Source organism: Pinus tabuliformis, chromosome 7, assembly GCF_031772625.1.
Source record: "Pinus tabuliformis cultivar Carrire ecotype Pingquan chromosome 7, CPIR1, whole genome shotgun sequence".
NCBI lineage: Eukaryota > Viridiplantae > Streptophyta > Pinopsida > Pinales > Pinaceae > Pinus > Pinus tabuliformis.
In genome coordinates this window covers 1,890,068,134-1,890,084,603 of record NC_142293.1, presented here as the reverse complement: position 1 = coordinate 1,890,084,603, position 16,470 = coordinate 1,890,068,134, and positions in this window count along the sequence as shown.

Here is a 16,470-nt window from a genome sequence, read left to right as displayed (position 1 = left end):
GCTTTCCTCTACATAATGCGTGTTACACCCACAAAAGGCACATGGATAAATCCTTTTAATGACTTTCAACAAAAGTTTTCATTTAAGGACTCACCTTTTGAATCACTGCTAGAATGATTCATCTGTTTACCTTTTCGATCCTAAATCTTCTTTGGCATGATATCAAGATGTAAGGACCAACAACGGTGTGCAATGTGACTTCTCTTCCCATTATAGTCACAAGTTGACTGGTCATATCCCAATCCGTCGTATTTAGGCATTTCCTGCACGGATATCGGTTGGAGTTTTCCTTGGCCATGCTTGTCGAGGCCTTGCCCTTGCTCATATCCCATCTTTTTAACCATCATCATACCCATTCCTTTGGTATGCTTCTTCAACATTCCAATCTGAAGACCGTTGGAAGGCTTTGTTTATGAAATTTTTTTCTGAGATGATGATACATAAGGAAATTCCTCTGAAGGTGAGGAAAAAGTACTAATGGCTTCTTCCATTTATTTCACTTTTTGAGTGGTAGACAGAGATGAAATTTATTCATCTTCCTAATAAAGTGGAAGTAGTTCATTCTCTCATGTATTGGATGGACTTCGAATTGAGGAACTACTCCTCTTTCAATACTTCTGCAAGGATTTAATCTTCGCTTGTAGTTTTTATTTTTCTTCCTGTAAAGCATGCACCATGCATCACAATGCATCTTTCTCCTATTGATATTGTTGGTGGAAATCTTCTAGTTCTTGTAATCAAATTTGCCTTGAGATTTTACCCATTCATGCACTTTGGTGAGTACCCACTCTGATACCAAAATATGATCTAAAATTGCGGAAGAAGATCGCTCCCTAACACTTTGCAAGTTTGAAATGGGCCTTTCAAAACAATGATTTAATTCACTTGAGCAAGTTAACCATAAAGTACATGACACACATAATCATGAAACATCAAAATAGAATGACACTGAGGTTGATGATGGAGTTCACCTCTCCTGGGCTACATCTCTGGGCCTTGCTAAAAAGGCTAGGCCACTCATATTTCAGTAGATAAGAAGAGGTACATACCTATTTCTAATTAAAATTGCAGCTATTTCCCAGTATGGAAATTCTCTCCTACAAATAACTTTTGCAATTTCACTTGACAATTTACAATCGACGTGTCATTTATAGCAAAAACATAACGTCTCTAGCAATGACTCTAACCTCAACAGAAATCGAGCATTCAAGCATCAAAAATACATTAACCAATTACCTTGTCTCAACTTGCCTAGGTGAGACACATTTAATGTACAATTTTATGCAGTATTCGTTGTTGAAACTGATGAACAGGTTCTGCCGTTGAGTCTGGAGCATGCCAAAACCCCCGTTTCAGCTCTTCAAGTGTCTAATTCGTCTTTCGTATGCCTCCGGAAAGCAAAAAACTAACTTGACCAACAATTTTGAGTTGCACAACTCCTAGATGGCACAGTGGCTCCACACCTTCTAGCTAAGAAAAATTGGACTCCAACACTACTCTGGCTTCACTTGACTTGCCTCTGAATGGCTTTACTTGCCTTCACGTTGTTTGTTTTTGTTTGGTTCAACGACCTCCTTTTATATCATTTCACAATGCTAAGTTTGGAGTTTTTGTTACAAACCATATAAAAACATTACATATTTGCCTTATTCCAATTAAATCGAATGCCATACATTAAACTCTAACATTAGACATTGTTTTTAATAACATAAATTTGGCACATTTTGTTTTAATATGGTATAACCATATAATAGATATTGTATACAAAGATTGGACCCATGACCTTATTAACATTTTATTGTACTATGTAATAACTCCCCCTTTTATAGGGAGTAATAGTTAACATTTGACATATAAATGGGGAACCTTTTAAATTTTTAGCCTTTGAAAATAAATGCTAACTCTACATATTTTCCTTAAACCTTTAGAATACAACCCATACTTAAATTTTTTATCGCAAATCACATTTCTCAATTTTCCATTTAACAATTATAAACATCCTAAAGAAAATCCTCAAATGTGATATGCGATAAAGCCCGGGCCCATTGTGATTTTCCGATCATGACACTCTAAGAATATATGATTGCACTTCGCAAGTCACAATTTAATAAAGCATGCGGTTGCATTATCCCTTAAAAATTGTGAAATGCTATATTGCGATGTTTCGCAATCGCATTTCGCATTTTGCATTATCTCCAAGCAGCACTATATTGCAACGTTTGAAATTCACGATGCGGAAAATTAGGAGTGAAGCGTGGGAAGTTACTGAGCTTTAATGAAATATTAAGTGTGTTGACAAATCAATTATTGTTTAGCAGCTTGAGGAGAGAAGTTAATGTTTTCAAGTTATGGCTAGTTAACATAGAGATTGCGTTTAAAATATTCCCAAAATTCAAGTCATTTCAAAGAGCTCTCAACCTTATTGCCCTCTATTGTGTACACTGATACATCTCTCTTTCATTTCACGGAAGCTTCAAAAGGGATGTCCTTATAGAAAGTAATGAAAAAACATAATCAACAGAGTGTTTCGGAGTCTGAGGTTACAGAGATGTCGCCCATATTTGCTGATATAGTTTACAGTGCTGATGGAGGAGCAATATTATGGGAAGTCATCTACAATAGACTTGAAGATGAGTGGCCTAAAATTACTCTTACTAAGGCAACAACGGATTCAATAAAACCCTCGAGAGTTCAATTCATAGATGTTGCTTACTCTTTTCTTCATAGAATAGGAGCAAGAGCCAAGATACTACCATACATGGATATGGTTAGATGGGTGGTGGAGAATGTCAATATTGAAGACAAAAAAATTCAAGAACACAAATATGGAGTTGATGGGATCATTTAAAGCTGAAGTTTTGAAACAAATGTATCATCCTCTCGACCCTCAATCTCAGGTGAATGCAACCTAGGACACATGGAAGAATCAGGAAACAGAGGCTACAGTGGAATCCAGCAAAAGGTCAGCTGAGAAATAGGCCAAAAGTGACCAAACTCAGGACACTGGTCCCAAAGGAAAAAGTACCAATATGGAGCAGGAATGGAACTATTTTAATGAAAAACTCCCAGATACTGCCAAAACAACATATTTCCAAGAAACTACAGGATATCAGACTCCACAACAAACTCAAAAAATTTCAGAATCTGAGCCAAAATACCTCCTTTAGATTTATTCTACATCCTACTACATAAGGCTTTAGTAAGACAATAGAGGAAAATAAGGAGAGTGGAAACACCTGAAATCCCCATGAAGTGAATGAACCAATGGATATAGTCTCGAGGGATATTCCTTCAAATCCAGTTGAAGATTTAACTAGGTTGTCACAATTTACAGGGGCATATGCTACTACCACCATGGATAAAGCCACTGAAGTATCTGTTCTGTTAAGGGAAAGGGAAGAAAGGATAGCACAACTTGAGAAACAACTGGAAATCGAGAAAGCAAATGTAAACAAGAAAGCTGCGGAACAAATAGTTCAATTGAAACAAAGTATGGAAGTACTTAGGATAAGCCATAAAGAAGACATATCTGTAAAGAATGTGAAAATCTAAGTGTTGCAAGAGGTTATGGTGAAATATAAATATATGCCCACTGTTGATGAGTTCATCAAAGAGGCATTGGAGTCAAACTCCATTCTGTCAAAACAACAAAATCTATTATGCTAGAAAATGTCCTAAATCACCCCTTATTTGAATACCAGTGATCAATTAACAGATAAGGAAATTCATCAGAGAACTGAGTTTAAAGAATTAAATACTAAGATATCCGACCACATTGAATGGCAAAAATTTGTAGAAGGGAGAAGCACTAATCTGCCAGAGCTTGAAGAAACACACAAAGACATATTATTCACAGATTGGGATGCATAGATCAAGCAAACAGAATTGGCAGTAGCAAGAGTAGCAGGAGTGGAAAGGAATATAATAAAAGCAGTTAATCACACTTTGCACACCATAAACTTGATAAAAGAAGGTAATCCAAAGTCACTACAATATTTGAATGACTTGGATAAAAATTGGAACGGAAAGATGAAAATCCAAAGGGAGGTGATCACAAAATTATCAAAGATGGACTCGGAGGCATATTGGAAATTTCTTGTCAAACCTCACAGCCAAATTATGACATTGAATTGTTCACTCAATTCAATGCAAAGAATGTTGCCACCTCTTACAAATTCCATCTTCATAGGACAGGTCAGAACGCAATTCGGGGCACCTCCTCAAGTAAAACCAATGTTCGACATATGCGACCTCAAGGAAAAAGTGGCAGGCAACAAGACATCTTCATAACCTATAGCCATCAAATAATTTTTATTTTTAGAGTTAGTTGCTAGTTAAGACGAAGGTTGTTTGAAACCTCCTCATATATTTTGTATAATCTACTTTTGAACTTTAGTTAGATAGTATTTATACCCTTCTCGTGCATTTAGGAGAAGGGTCCACAATTTTATCAAAAACAACAAAGAATGCACTTTTAATTTTGTGAATGCCTTGATGAAATTATGGAACATGGTCATTAATTTTGAATATCAAACTAGTTTCTTTTGTTGGTGCACTATTGTATGCTTGGAGAATAATTTGATTAAAGAAAGGAGTTTATCTATGTCACTAGTCAAATGAGAAAAACCTCACACATAACGTACTTTTATCTTGTATGATCAGTTCTATTTTATTAAATTAGTGATAATTTTTCATTTCCATGATTTATATATGGAGTATGTTCTTTCTGTTATGTGTTAATTGCACTACTGTATAATGCTTAGCTGAAATAATTTATTTTCATATATGATCATTAATTATATGCGATATAATTTACACATTTCTTTGACTAACTATTTAGTCAAAGAAATTATCTTTACATGTTATCATCTCTGTTTAACAGGTGGATGATCTTTATTATCACATACCAAATAGATATCTTTTTAGATCGCATATTGCACAAAATACCTTGGGTTTATATTAGATTAATTTAACTATAGATTTGCATGATAGAATAAGCCATTTAGTTATCATTATTCTTATTCCAATCACTTGAAAACCACCCATTCTCATTTTCAAACCCATTCTAGGATACTGGTCCCATCATCCCTAGTCGGAGCCACCACATAAAACGGAAAAGGAGTTGCCTTCAAGGTTCCGACTGGGCGGTTATCCCCCATGTTGGAGTAGCAAAATTTAGAGGCTTCAACACTTTAGCACTAGAAGGAGGTCATCTGACTATGAATGGCATATAAATATAAATATCAATTGAAAAACATTCATAAGATTCAAAACCCCTCCACAACTTATACTTCTTCTAGATCTCATTCAAAATATCCGGATTAGAAATTTGAAGTTGTAGAAACCTCACCCTCATCTCCTGAAGTATTAAGACAACCACCTTCTTCAGATTACACTCTTGAGTCTCCTGAAGTTCACTCCTCAATACATAAATTGGAATAAATATCCATTTCTGCAGAGAAACCTGAAAAGCCCAAAGCTTATGAAGAAAGTGTAAATTCCCTATTACGAGATACTGGTGTATTAACTTCACTACAAAGTGAAAATCTTGGAGTAACCCCTTTTGAGTTTCCCATTCATTCACGATGTAAGAAAGGTTCCACATCAAAATCTAAATCTGATACTAGGGAGATCACATCACCTTTCGCTCCATTTACTTCCCCATTCACTTCTACTCAATCTGCCTCTTCTCAACTATCCATTATTTTGAATCAAACAATTAGTGCATCTACCAGTAGTACTAGTCCAGTAGTAAGTTCTTCAACATACTAATCTACTTTTGGATCTACGTCCTCATCTCCGCAACCCTCAACACAAGTTATTGCCAATCAACCTTCTCAACCTTGGACAAACCTTGGTGCTATACTTGTTTCTAATCCAAATTCTCTCCCAGCAAACCCATAAAAATGGTTACCTAAGTATAATCCTGATGATGGTCTTCCTGCTAACGAACATCTAAATAACTTTATGTTAGCCATGAACCTTAATGGAGTTGCACATGAAGATGTTGTTATTAGATTGTTTCCTCATACTTTCCAGGGATCTGCAGAATCCTGGTATGTTTCCCTTCCAACAGGCTCAATAAGGAACTAGGACAATTTTGAAGAAATATTTCTTGCAAAATTTGGTGATGATAGAACCATGGAATCTTTAATAAATGATCTTTCCAACCTAAAAGCAAGTTCAGATGAAAGGATCAAAGACTTCAACTCCAGATTTAACAAGTTTCTGAATAAAATCCCAGCTACCTCTAGACCTACAATGGATGTACAAATAGAGTGGTACATGTCCTCCCTTCTCTTTGATAATGCAATTTTTGTAGATAGACCCAATAAGGCTACCCTTGAAGAAAACATGAAAGAAGCGTTGTCTATAGAAAGGAGAATTATTTCTTTAGAAAAGAGGTCACATGTAGAAGAAAGGAAATAAAAGAAAGTGACATTCAAGGAAGATTCAAAAATTAAAGCTCCAAAGGACCCTTGCGACCTTGAGGGCCTTCAAAAATTACTGAATACCATGTCAAATGAAATGGTCGAGATCAAGAAACAGGTTGCAGAATCATCTACTCCTAAGAAAGCTCTTCGCCCATTCAAGAGAAATCCTTCTTTTGCATCCCAATGACCAAATACTGTTTCAAATGCTGCATCCGATCAAGAACCAAAAGAATAATTAGCAACCAAAGAAGAAGCAAAAACTGAAAAAGAAGTTGAGTTATATGGAATGTGGGATTTTATTCTGCTAACTGAAGAGGAAGCAAAAGCTATGCCAGTAACTACAAGAAGTAAAAGCGCTATTGATATGTCTACAACAAATTAGAAACAGAAAGCTGCTACTACTGTAAAGGAGAAAACAATAAGTAAGAAATCTAAGATTACTCAAACTGATTCTATTCCATTAAATTCTCCAACTCCTTATAAAACTTTAGTAATCTCGGATACATTGGAATATAATATAGTCAAAGATATGAAAAAGACGAGAGCAAATATTTCATTGCATGAACTGACTAAACTCAAACAACAACAAAAAATCTTACTTAAAGAATTAAAAGCAGTTCCTGTAGCTCCTTTACCATTCGTTGTAGTTACTAAAGCTGCTAAAGATATGGGAAAGCCTCCTTCATCTTCAAACAAAGTAAATCCCACAGACCTAGTTCTAATAGGTGATAGATCTATTTATCACAATCCATTCGTTCTTACTTATGAGATTTTCAACAAAAATGTCCATAATTGCCTTGTTGATTCAGGAGTCTCTTCAAACATTATGCCAAGAACTATGTACACTAAATTAAATATTACACCTCAAAAATATGTTGTACACATAGTTCAACTGGACAGGACAAAAATAGAGATACTTGGAGAAATGATATTAGTTTCAACCAGGTTGTCCTCCAACCCAAAAGTTTCACAAATAATTGATATTCTGGTGGATGATATCCTTGAATTTTACGGTTTTATTTTGAGTAGGGATTGGTCTGAAAAGTTAGACAAATACTTTGCAACTGATTAGTCTCATATGTGGTTACCATACAATGGTAAGCCTAACCAAATCAGAGTAGACCGTGAGAAATTCATGAAGTACACAATCACTGATCTCGAGGGAAGCAATGAACCTATAACTTTCACAAATAATATCATTGTAAATTACTCAGCTGATTCATTCTTGAGATCCTTTAATTGACAAAGATCGAACTTTCCAGATAATGTTGTAGTATCTCAGCTAGAAAAAATTTCGCAAACATATGCTTCCAAGTGTATAGATGTAGTTGATAAACTTGTAGATAATTCATTATTCTGGAATCTTTATTTTGATGGTCCCAAGTCTGAATATGGTGTAGGTTCTGGATGTATCTTAATCAGCTCACCAGGAGAAAAAACCATTTTAGCCTGCATGCTTGAATTTCAATCCACTAACAATACTGCAGAATATGAAGCATTGATTCAAATGTTGTACAAAGTCGTTGGCCGTGAGGTCAAGTATTTGCAAGTATATGGAGACTCTGAAATAGTTATTAAACAGGTAAGAAACACAATCCATTGTGTGTTTGGGCATCTCAAACATTATCAATCCCTAGCCCAGATCTTACTTCTCACTTCACTGCTTCTAACATTTCTTCAGTTCCCAAATTACAAAATGAAAGTGTTGATTTACTCGCCAATGTATCATCTAAGCTTATACCTTCACAGGAATTTAGTCCAGACAAATTTTCTATAGAGTTAATTTTAATACCATCCATCCTTGATAATGTAACAAACTGGAGAGTATTTAATAATGATGATGATATAATCCATTTCCTTACATCAGAAGGATCTTATGCGGAACAAATCATAGATGAACATGAACATGACTTTCAAATCAACGACAAACAAGATCAAAATCCAATTCCAAAGTATGTAGTTTAAATGGAAAATCTTTATGATTTGAAAGAAAGATTTAAAAATATTGCCAACTCCAAGGCTCGAAGTTCTACTTTGAGATTTGAAGTGGTAAACCTAGGTACCACTGAAAAGCCTCAAAACGTCAACTTAGGTCTTGGTTTATCATCTAAAGAAAGGATATCGTTCATAAAATTGTTGAAAACATATAAAGGTGTCTTTTCTTGGGATTATTCAGATCTCAAGACCTATGATACCTCTATAATTCAACATACTATACCAATGACCTCTAATGAGAAACCAGTTCAACAGAATCTTAGAAAGATTCATCCAAACCTTGAAAGCCAAATCAAATTTGAATTGAACAAACTTCTGAAAGAAAAGATAATCTTTCCCGTTAGACACTCAAAATGGGTATCAAATATGGTTCATGTTAGGAAAAAGAATCGAGATATTATGATTTGTATTGATTTTAGGAACTTAAATAGAGCTTGTCAAAAGGATAACTTTCCTTTTCCTACCATGAAGCAAATATTGCAATCAGTTGCAGGCTCTGAGTTAATGTCTTTTCTAGATATATTTTCAAGATACAATCGTATTATTGTACATCCATATGAAAGAATGAAGACAACATTGAGGACCAAGTCGGGGACATATGCTTATCAAAAGATGTTTTTTGGAATTATCAATGCAGGTGATACATTTCAACGTGCCATGGATATTGCTTTTAAAGGTATGATTAATAAATCAGTTGGTATTTACCTAGATGACATTACACTCTACTCTAGGAACAAAAACAATCACTTGAATGTCCTAAGCATATTTTTTAAAGATGCAAGAAATATGGCATTTCTCTAAATCCCAAAAAGTCATAATTTTCTTTAGTAGAAGGAAAACTCCTCCGATTCATAGTGTCCAAGGAAGGAATTTATTTTATCCTCATAAAATCCAAGAAATTGAAAAGATTCCTCTCCCACATAACAAAAATACCATGCAATCATTCCTAGGCAAGATTAATTTTGTAAAAAGATTTGTTCCCGATTTTTCACAGATTGTTCCGCCCCTTAAATCAATGATAAGAAAGAATGCAGTTCTCAAATGGGGTAAAGATGAAAGACAATCTTTTGAGTTAATAAAAAAAACCATTATCAATGCTCCTTATTTAACAACTCCATACTTTCTCAAACCTTTTTTATTATACACATTTCCATCTGATACATCAATTGCAACAATTTTAACATAGTTGAATGATCAAAACATCGAGGAACCTAACACTTTTTTCAGTTCCAATTTACAGGGTGACGAGCTAAACTACTTGGCTATTGAGAAACAAGATTTTGCTGTCTTTAAAACCTTCAAACATTTCAGACATTTTCTCCTCAAAAATCATACAAAAATAGTAGTACCTTACCCTGCAGTAAGGTAATTATTGATTCAAAGAGAAGTGGGGGAGAAAAGAGCCAATTGGGTCACTGCACTTCAAGAGCACGATGTAGAAATCTGATCAGCTAAAATTGTTAGGGGCCAAGGTTTTTGCAGGATGCTAATTGGAGCTGCCCACTTATCAACAAAATAATAACAAGGTAATGAAGTGCAAATATCAGAGGTAAGCCTCAACGATGCACAATTACAATATGTTGATTTGAAGTTTTATTTAAAGAATGGATATGCCCCTATGCATCTCAATTACAAAAAAAAAGTGATTTAAGGTTGAAATCAAATCAGTATCAATTAATTAATGATGTGTTATTTAGAAAAAATTATGATTCAGTATTATTAAGATGCCTAGAAAAACCTGAAGCTGAAAAGGTTATGAAGGAGCTACATGATGGCCCAGCTGGAGGTCATTTTGAAGGAAACACCACAACTCACAAAATCCTGCATGCAGGTTATTATTGGACAACTCTATTCAAGGATGCACATGACTATGAAAGAAAATGTAAAACTTGTCAAACTGCAGTTGGAAGAGAAATGAAACCAACATTCCCTTTACAGCCATTGAATATCCAACAACCATTTGAAAAATGGGGATTAGATATAATTGGTGAGATTGTTCCTCACTCTTCCAAGAAACACAAGTACATCCTTACAGCTACTGATTATTTCATGAAATGGGTAGAATCTATCCCACTAAAGCTAGCTAACATAGAAAGTATTACAAACTTTATTTATCAGTATATAATCACTAGCTTTAGCTTACCCACAACTTTAATGTTTGATAATGTATTATTTTTCTAGAAATACTATGGTAGAATTTTCCTTAAAAAGAGGTTTCAAAACGAAGTATTCAACCAACTATTATCCACAAGGTAATGGATTAGTTGTGTCAAACAAACAAAAGCCTTATCAGAATCATCAAGTGGACTATAGACCAAAATCATAGGAATTAGCACAAAGCATTGACATTTTCTCTTTGGGAAAATAGAATAACACATAAGGCCTCAATCGGTTCTTCTCCTTTTGCTTTAGTTTATGGAAAATAAGCAGTTATCCCCACAAACATAGCAATCCCCTCTCTCGACCTAGTGCAATTTATTAATGAAAATTCTTCCTCTTCTCTTCAAGCAAGACAATTTCAGATCCTTAAGCTTGAAGAAGAAAGAGAAAAAGCTAAAGCCACCATTCCCATCATCAGTAGTTAGTCAAAGCTTCTTTTGATACAACCTTTGCTAGTCATAAAACCTTTGAAGTAGGTGATAAGGTTTTGAAATGGGACAAAAGCACATGAGGAAAACGGAAAACACACCAAATTCCAAAGACTATGGCTTGGACCATTCCTAATCATTGAAAAATTGGTCAATCAACATTTCTTTTACAAGACTTGTTAGGTAGAGTGGATTGTTTACCCATTGATGGACAAATTTTGAAAAAATACTTTTCCTAGGAGACAACCTCTTCTAATTTTGTATCATATTGCCTTTAAGATTCTTAGGAAAATAAAGGTTAAGTAGTATTTACTTTTGGATTCTCAAAATAAAGTCTTTGACAATATTTTAATTTTTCGCTTCTATAAATAGGAAAATTTAAAGAAATAGTTAGAGCATTTGAGTATCAAAATGAACCCTATTTCTTTGGAAAAACTTGACCTTGCTAAAAACACTTATTCTTTGAATAATCTCTTATCTTTAAAAGGTATAATTTTTTTTTTATCATTTAAGAAAATAATCTTTAACCTAGTAAGGACTTTCTACAGATGAGTATCTCAAAACTCTATTATTATCATCCAAAACTCTTAAAAAGGGCCAATGATTCACCCCATCTGATAAAATTTTCGTTTTTCAGAGTGTAATTCTAAAATATGCAAAACTTAAAAGATCATAAGTCTCATTACAAGCTTGTTTACCATGATCATAGGGGTATAATTAAATTGATATTACCAATAGTGCATATCAAAACAGGGTAATAGCCAATTATCCAATCAATCAAAGGACAAAGGGCCTCATCAAGAGCCAACTTGTTCAGTTTAGTTACAACTAGTGAATGAAATTGCCATTATTGGGTTACCAAGCCTAGATAATGTCTTTTAAGAAACTTGAAAAGAAAAATTACATGAAAGGAAAAAATGATATCCAAATGAGAAAGAAAGAAAATGAATATCATTTTGAATTTTGAAAATTACTTTGGATGGGACAATGAATCATTGTTGGTTAAGAGATAACCCTGCCGAGGTTATGAATGCCTGCTAGTAGTGGAGGCTCTATATGTGATGGGTGACCTCCTGGGAAGTCCTGGTTACCGGGTGCAAGCCCCGGAAGTGATGATTGATGCTATGTGTTTCATTTCACTAGTTTCAATCCCACTTCTTCACCCTTGTGAGCATCACCCGATGCAATGAGTGCTAAGTGAACTATTCAAAAATCATGAGAAATTAGTCAGTTACGACTAGCTCTCATGGAAATGGTCATACGTGAATGGCTTACTTAACGCAATTGAATCCCAAAATGATATCTAATATAATGCACTGCGTAAACCCCCATACTTAAATTCAAAAAGAGTCAAGGGATATCTACTTGAATGGTTCATGAGGCACAACACTTGCTAAGGTTTTGTAAATGGGGTAGCAAGCTAAGTGGGCTTGATTGTGGGGAAAACTCCACAGTTAAGCGCGCTTGAGCCAGAGGAGTTCTGGGATGGGTGACCTCATGGGAAGTCCTAGTTACCAGGTGCAAGCCCCGGAATTGATGATTGATGCTATGTGTTTCATTTCACTAGTTTCAATCCCACTTCTTCACCCCTGTGAGCATCACCCGATGCAATGAGTGCTAAGTGAACTATTCAAAAATCATGAGAAATTAGTCAGTTACGACTACCCCTCATGGAAATGGTCATACGTGAATGACTTACTTAACGCAGTTGAATCCCAAAATGATATCTAATATAATTCACTGCGTAAACCCCCATACTTAAATTCAAAAAAGAGTCAAGGGATCTCTACTTGAATGGTTCATGAGGCACAACACTTGCTAAGGTTTTGCAAATGGGGTAGCAAGCTAAGTGGGCTTGATTGTGGGGAAAACTCCACAGTTAAGCGCGCTTGAGCCAGAGGAGTTCTGGGATGGGTGACCTCCTGGGAAGTCCTGGTTACCAGGTGCAAGCCCAGGAAGTGATGATTGATGCTATGTGTTTCATTTCATTAGTTTCAATCCCACTTCTTCACCCCTGTGAGCATCACCCGATGCAATGAGTGCTAAGTGAACTATTCAAAAATCATGAGAAATTAGTCAGTTACGACTACCTCTCATGGAAATGGTCATACGTGAATGACTTACTTAACGCAGTTGAATCCCAAAATGATATCTAATAAAAAATAGCCTGTAGAAGAAACCTACTATATCTCTTTAAATCATAGTATTGACTGATGCAAACATTTGTATGTTTATCACTGCAAGAGTAAAGTAGTGGAATAAATAAATTGAGTGAGTGATTATGATTTCAAAGAAATTTTGTTTAGTTTATAACTCATGTAATTATTATTCCTATAACTCTTTTAATTTTTAAATTTTAGAAATTTCAAAATACCAATCAAAGATAGCGGGTTCTCCCAAGTGAATCACCAATTTTTGTACTATGTAGTTCACCCCCCCCATTTATAGGGAGTAATAGTTAACATTTGACATATAAATGGGGATCCTTTTAAATTTTTAGCCTTTGAAAATAAATAATAACGCTGCATATTTGCCTTAAACCTTTAGAATACGACCCATACTTAAAACTTTTACTACAAATCACATTTCACAGTTTTCCATGTGACAATTATAAACATCCTAAAGAAAATCGCGAAATGCGATATGCGATAAAGCCCCCCACTACGAGTTTCTGATCACGACCCTCTAAGAATATGCGATTGCACTTCACAAGTCGCAATTTAATAAAGCATGCCATTGTTTTATCCCTTAAAAATTGTGAAATGTGATATTGTGATGTTTCACAATTGCATTTCACAATATCTCCAAGTAGCGCTATATTGCAATGTTTGAAAGGCGCGATGTAGAAAAATAGGCATGAAGCGTGGGAAGTTACTGATTTTTAATGAAATATTAAGTGGGTTGATAGAGAAATTATTGTTTAGAAGCTCGAGGAGAGAAGTTAATTTTTTCAAGTTATGGCTAGTTAACATAGAGATTGCATTTAAATATTCCCACAATTAAAGTCATTTCAAAGAGATCTCAGCCTTAATTTCCCTTTACTATGTATGTTGATACATATCCCTTTCATTTCAGGGAAGCTTTAGAAGAGATGTCCTTACAGAAAGTAATGAAAAAATAGAAGCAAAAGAGTGTTTAAGAGTATGAGGTTACAAAGATGTCGCCCATATTCACTGATATAGTTTGTAATCCTGATGGAGGAGAAACGGCGTGGGAAGTCATCTACACTAGACTTGAAGATGAGAAACCTAAAATTACTGTTACCAAGGCAACAACAGATTCAATAAAACCCTTGGGAGTTCAATTCAAAGATCTTTCTTGCTCTTTTCTTCACAGAATAGGAGCAAGAGCCAAGATACTACCATACATAGATGTCAATATTGAAGACAAACAATTCAAGAACTCAAAGATGGAGTTGATAGGATAAATTAAATCTAAAGATTTGAAACAAATGTATCATCTTCCTGACCCTTAGGATATATATAATAAATCATTCCTGGCCAAGTTTGCGAAGTAGAATGAAGAACACTTCAAGATGATTCAGGGATGGAGAGTCCTAGAAAACAAATTCAAATATGATAAGATGGGTATGTACCACATAGCGTCTTTCGCAAATCCTCATAACTATGCAGCTTATATGTTATGTAGATTGTATGGAATTCCTAATAATACCAAGTTCTCTATAGAATGGGTCCCTTCAATTGATGCATGTGTCAATTCTCATATAATGAATTGGGCTACTATCCTATCCGATAACTTAGCTACTACTATTTATAAATATCATCAAAAGAGATCCACCTCCATAGAGAACCTTCCTCCATTTTATATGAGTGCCTATATCATGGACTCTATTTATTTCTGTACTAAGTTTCCAGTTATGGGTTGGAAATGGAACTTAAAAGAGCCATACCCCATCCATCTCAATCAAAAACAGATGTGGGAATCCCATTTTATACCCAATTTTTACAAGATATGCCATGGCGTTATTCTACCATTACATAAAATGATTTTTAACAAAAAGGCCCTCAGGTTTTCTAAGGAAGCCGCTACATACATTCTTGTAGTAGGAAATTACTTTGCTAAAAAATGGTTCAAATATATCAAGGTTTACGACAGTACAATAGAACCACATGTACTCCCTTTGTATGTCTCGAACAAGCTGTTAGCCAAAGAAATAGATCACCAAACTGTTGGAAAAGGCTTAACCAAGACCTTGAAAGATAGGAAAAAATCAATATGGCCACCCTTTCCATCCGGTGTGGTTCTTTTTCATTGGAAAACTTCAACCATGCAAAAAAAGAATTACTAAGCATAGAGAGCCTCAAGCTATATACTATTCCAGAAAGGAAATTTGACCCAGAGAAAGTAGCACAAAAAGTTAGTACGACGCTAAAGGTCAAACCCTTTATCCACGAAGCTCATGAATTTGAAGATTTTTTACAATCAGCTGAATATTTCGAACAAGCATTCAATTGGGTGAAGGTGAATTGGAATCTTGATGACTTCAAAAGGTTTCAGGAATTTAGAAATCAGAGGCTTGAAACAATCCCATTGCATTTGTTAAGAACTGATGACAAACCTATGCCTAGAGTAACCATTAACAATGAAGGATCAAATTCTCACAAAAATTATCAGGTGAATGCAACCCAAGACATAGGGAAGGCACATGAAACAGAGGCTACAACAGAATCTAGTAGAAGGACAGATGAGAAACAGGTCAAAAGTGACCTAACTCAAGATATCGGTCCCAAAGGCAAAAGCAATGATATGGAGCATGAATGGGACCAATTTAATAAAAATCTCCAAGATACTACCAAACCAACAGATGTCCAAGAAACTACAGGATATCATACTCCACAACAAACTCAAAATTTTTTAGTCTGAGCTTATGAATGAGCAAGGGACAAGTTCATAGAATGCAGAAATCATTCCTACATTTTCGACATCTGATATTATCCTAAAGGTTATAGAAATACCTCCTTCATATTTATTCTACAACCCACTTCATAAGGTTGTAGTAAGAAGACATAGGAAAAGGAGAGTGGAAACACCTGAAATCCCACCAAGGAATGAACCAATGGATATAGTCTGGAGGGATATTCATTCAAATCCAGCTGAAAATTTAATGAGGTCGTCACAATTTATAGGGGCATAGGATACTGACACCATGGATAAAGCCAATGAAGTATCTGTTTTGTTAAGGGAAAGATAAGAAAGGATAGCACAGCTTGAGCAACAACATGGGAATCGAGAAATAAAATGTAAACAAGCAAGCCGTGGAACAAATAGTCCAATTGGAGAAAAGTATGGAAGTACTTAGGATAAGCCACGAAGCAGACATCTCTGAAAAGAATGTGAAAATCCAAGAGTTTCAAGAGGCTATGGAGAAATATAAAGATGTCCCCACTGTTGATGAGTTCATCAAAAAGGCATTGGAGCTAAGCTCCATTATG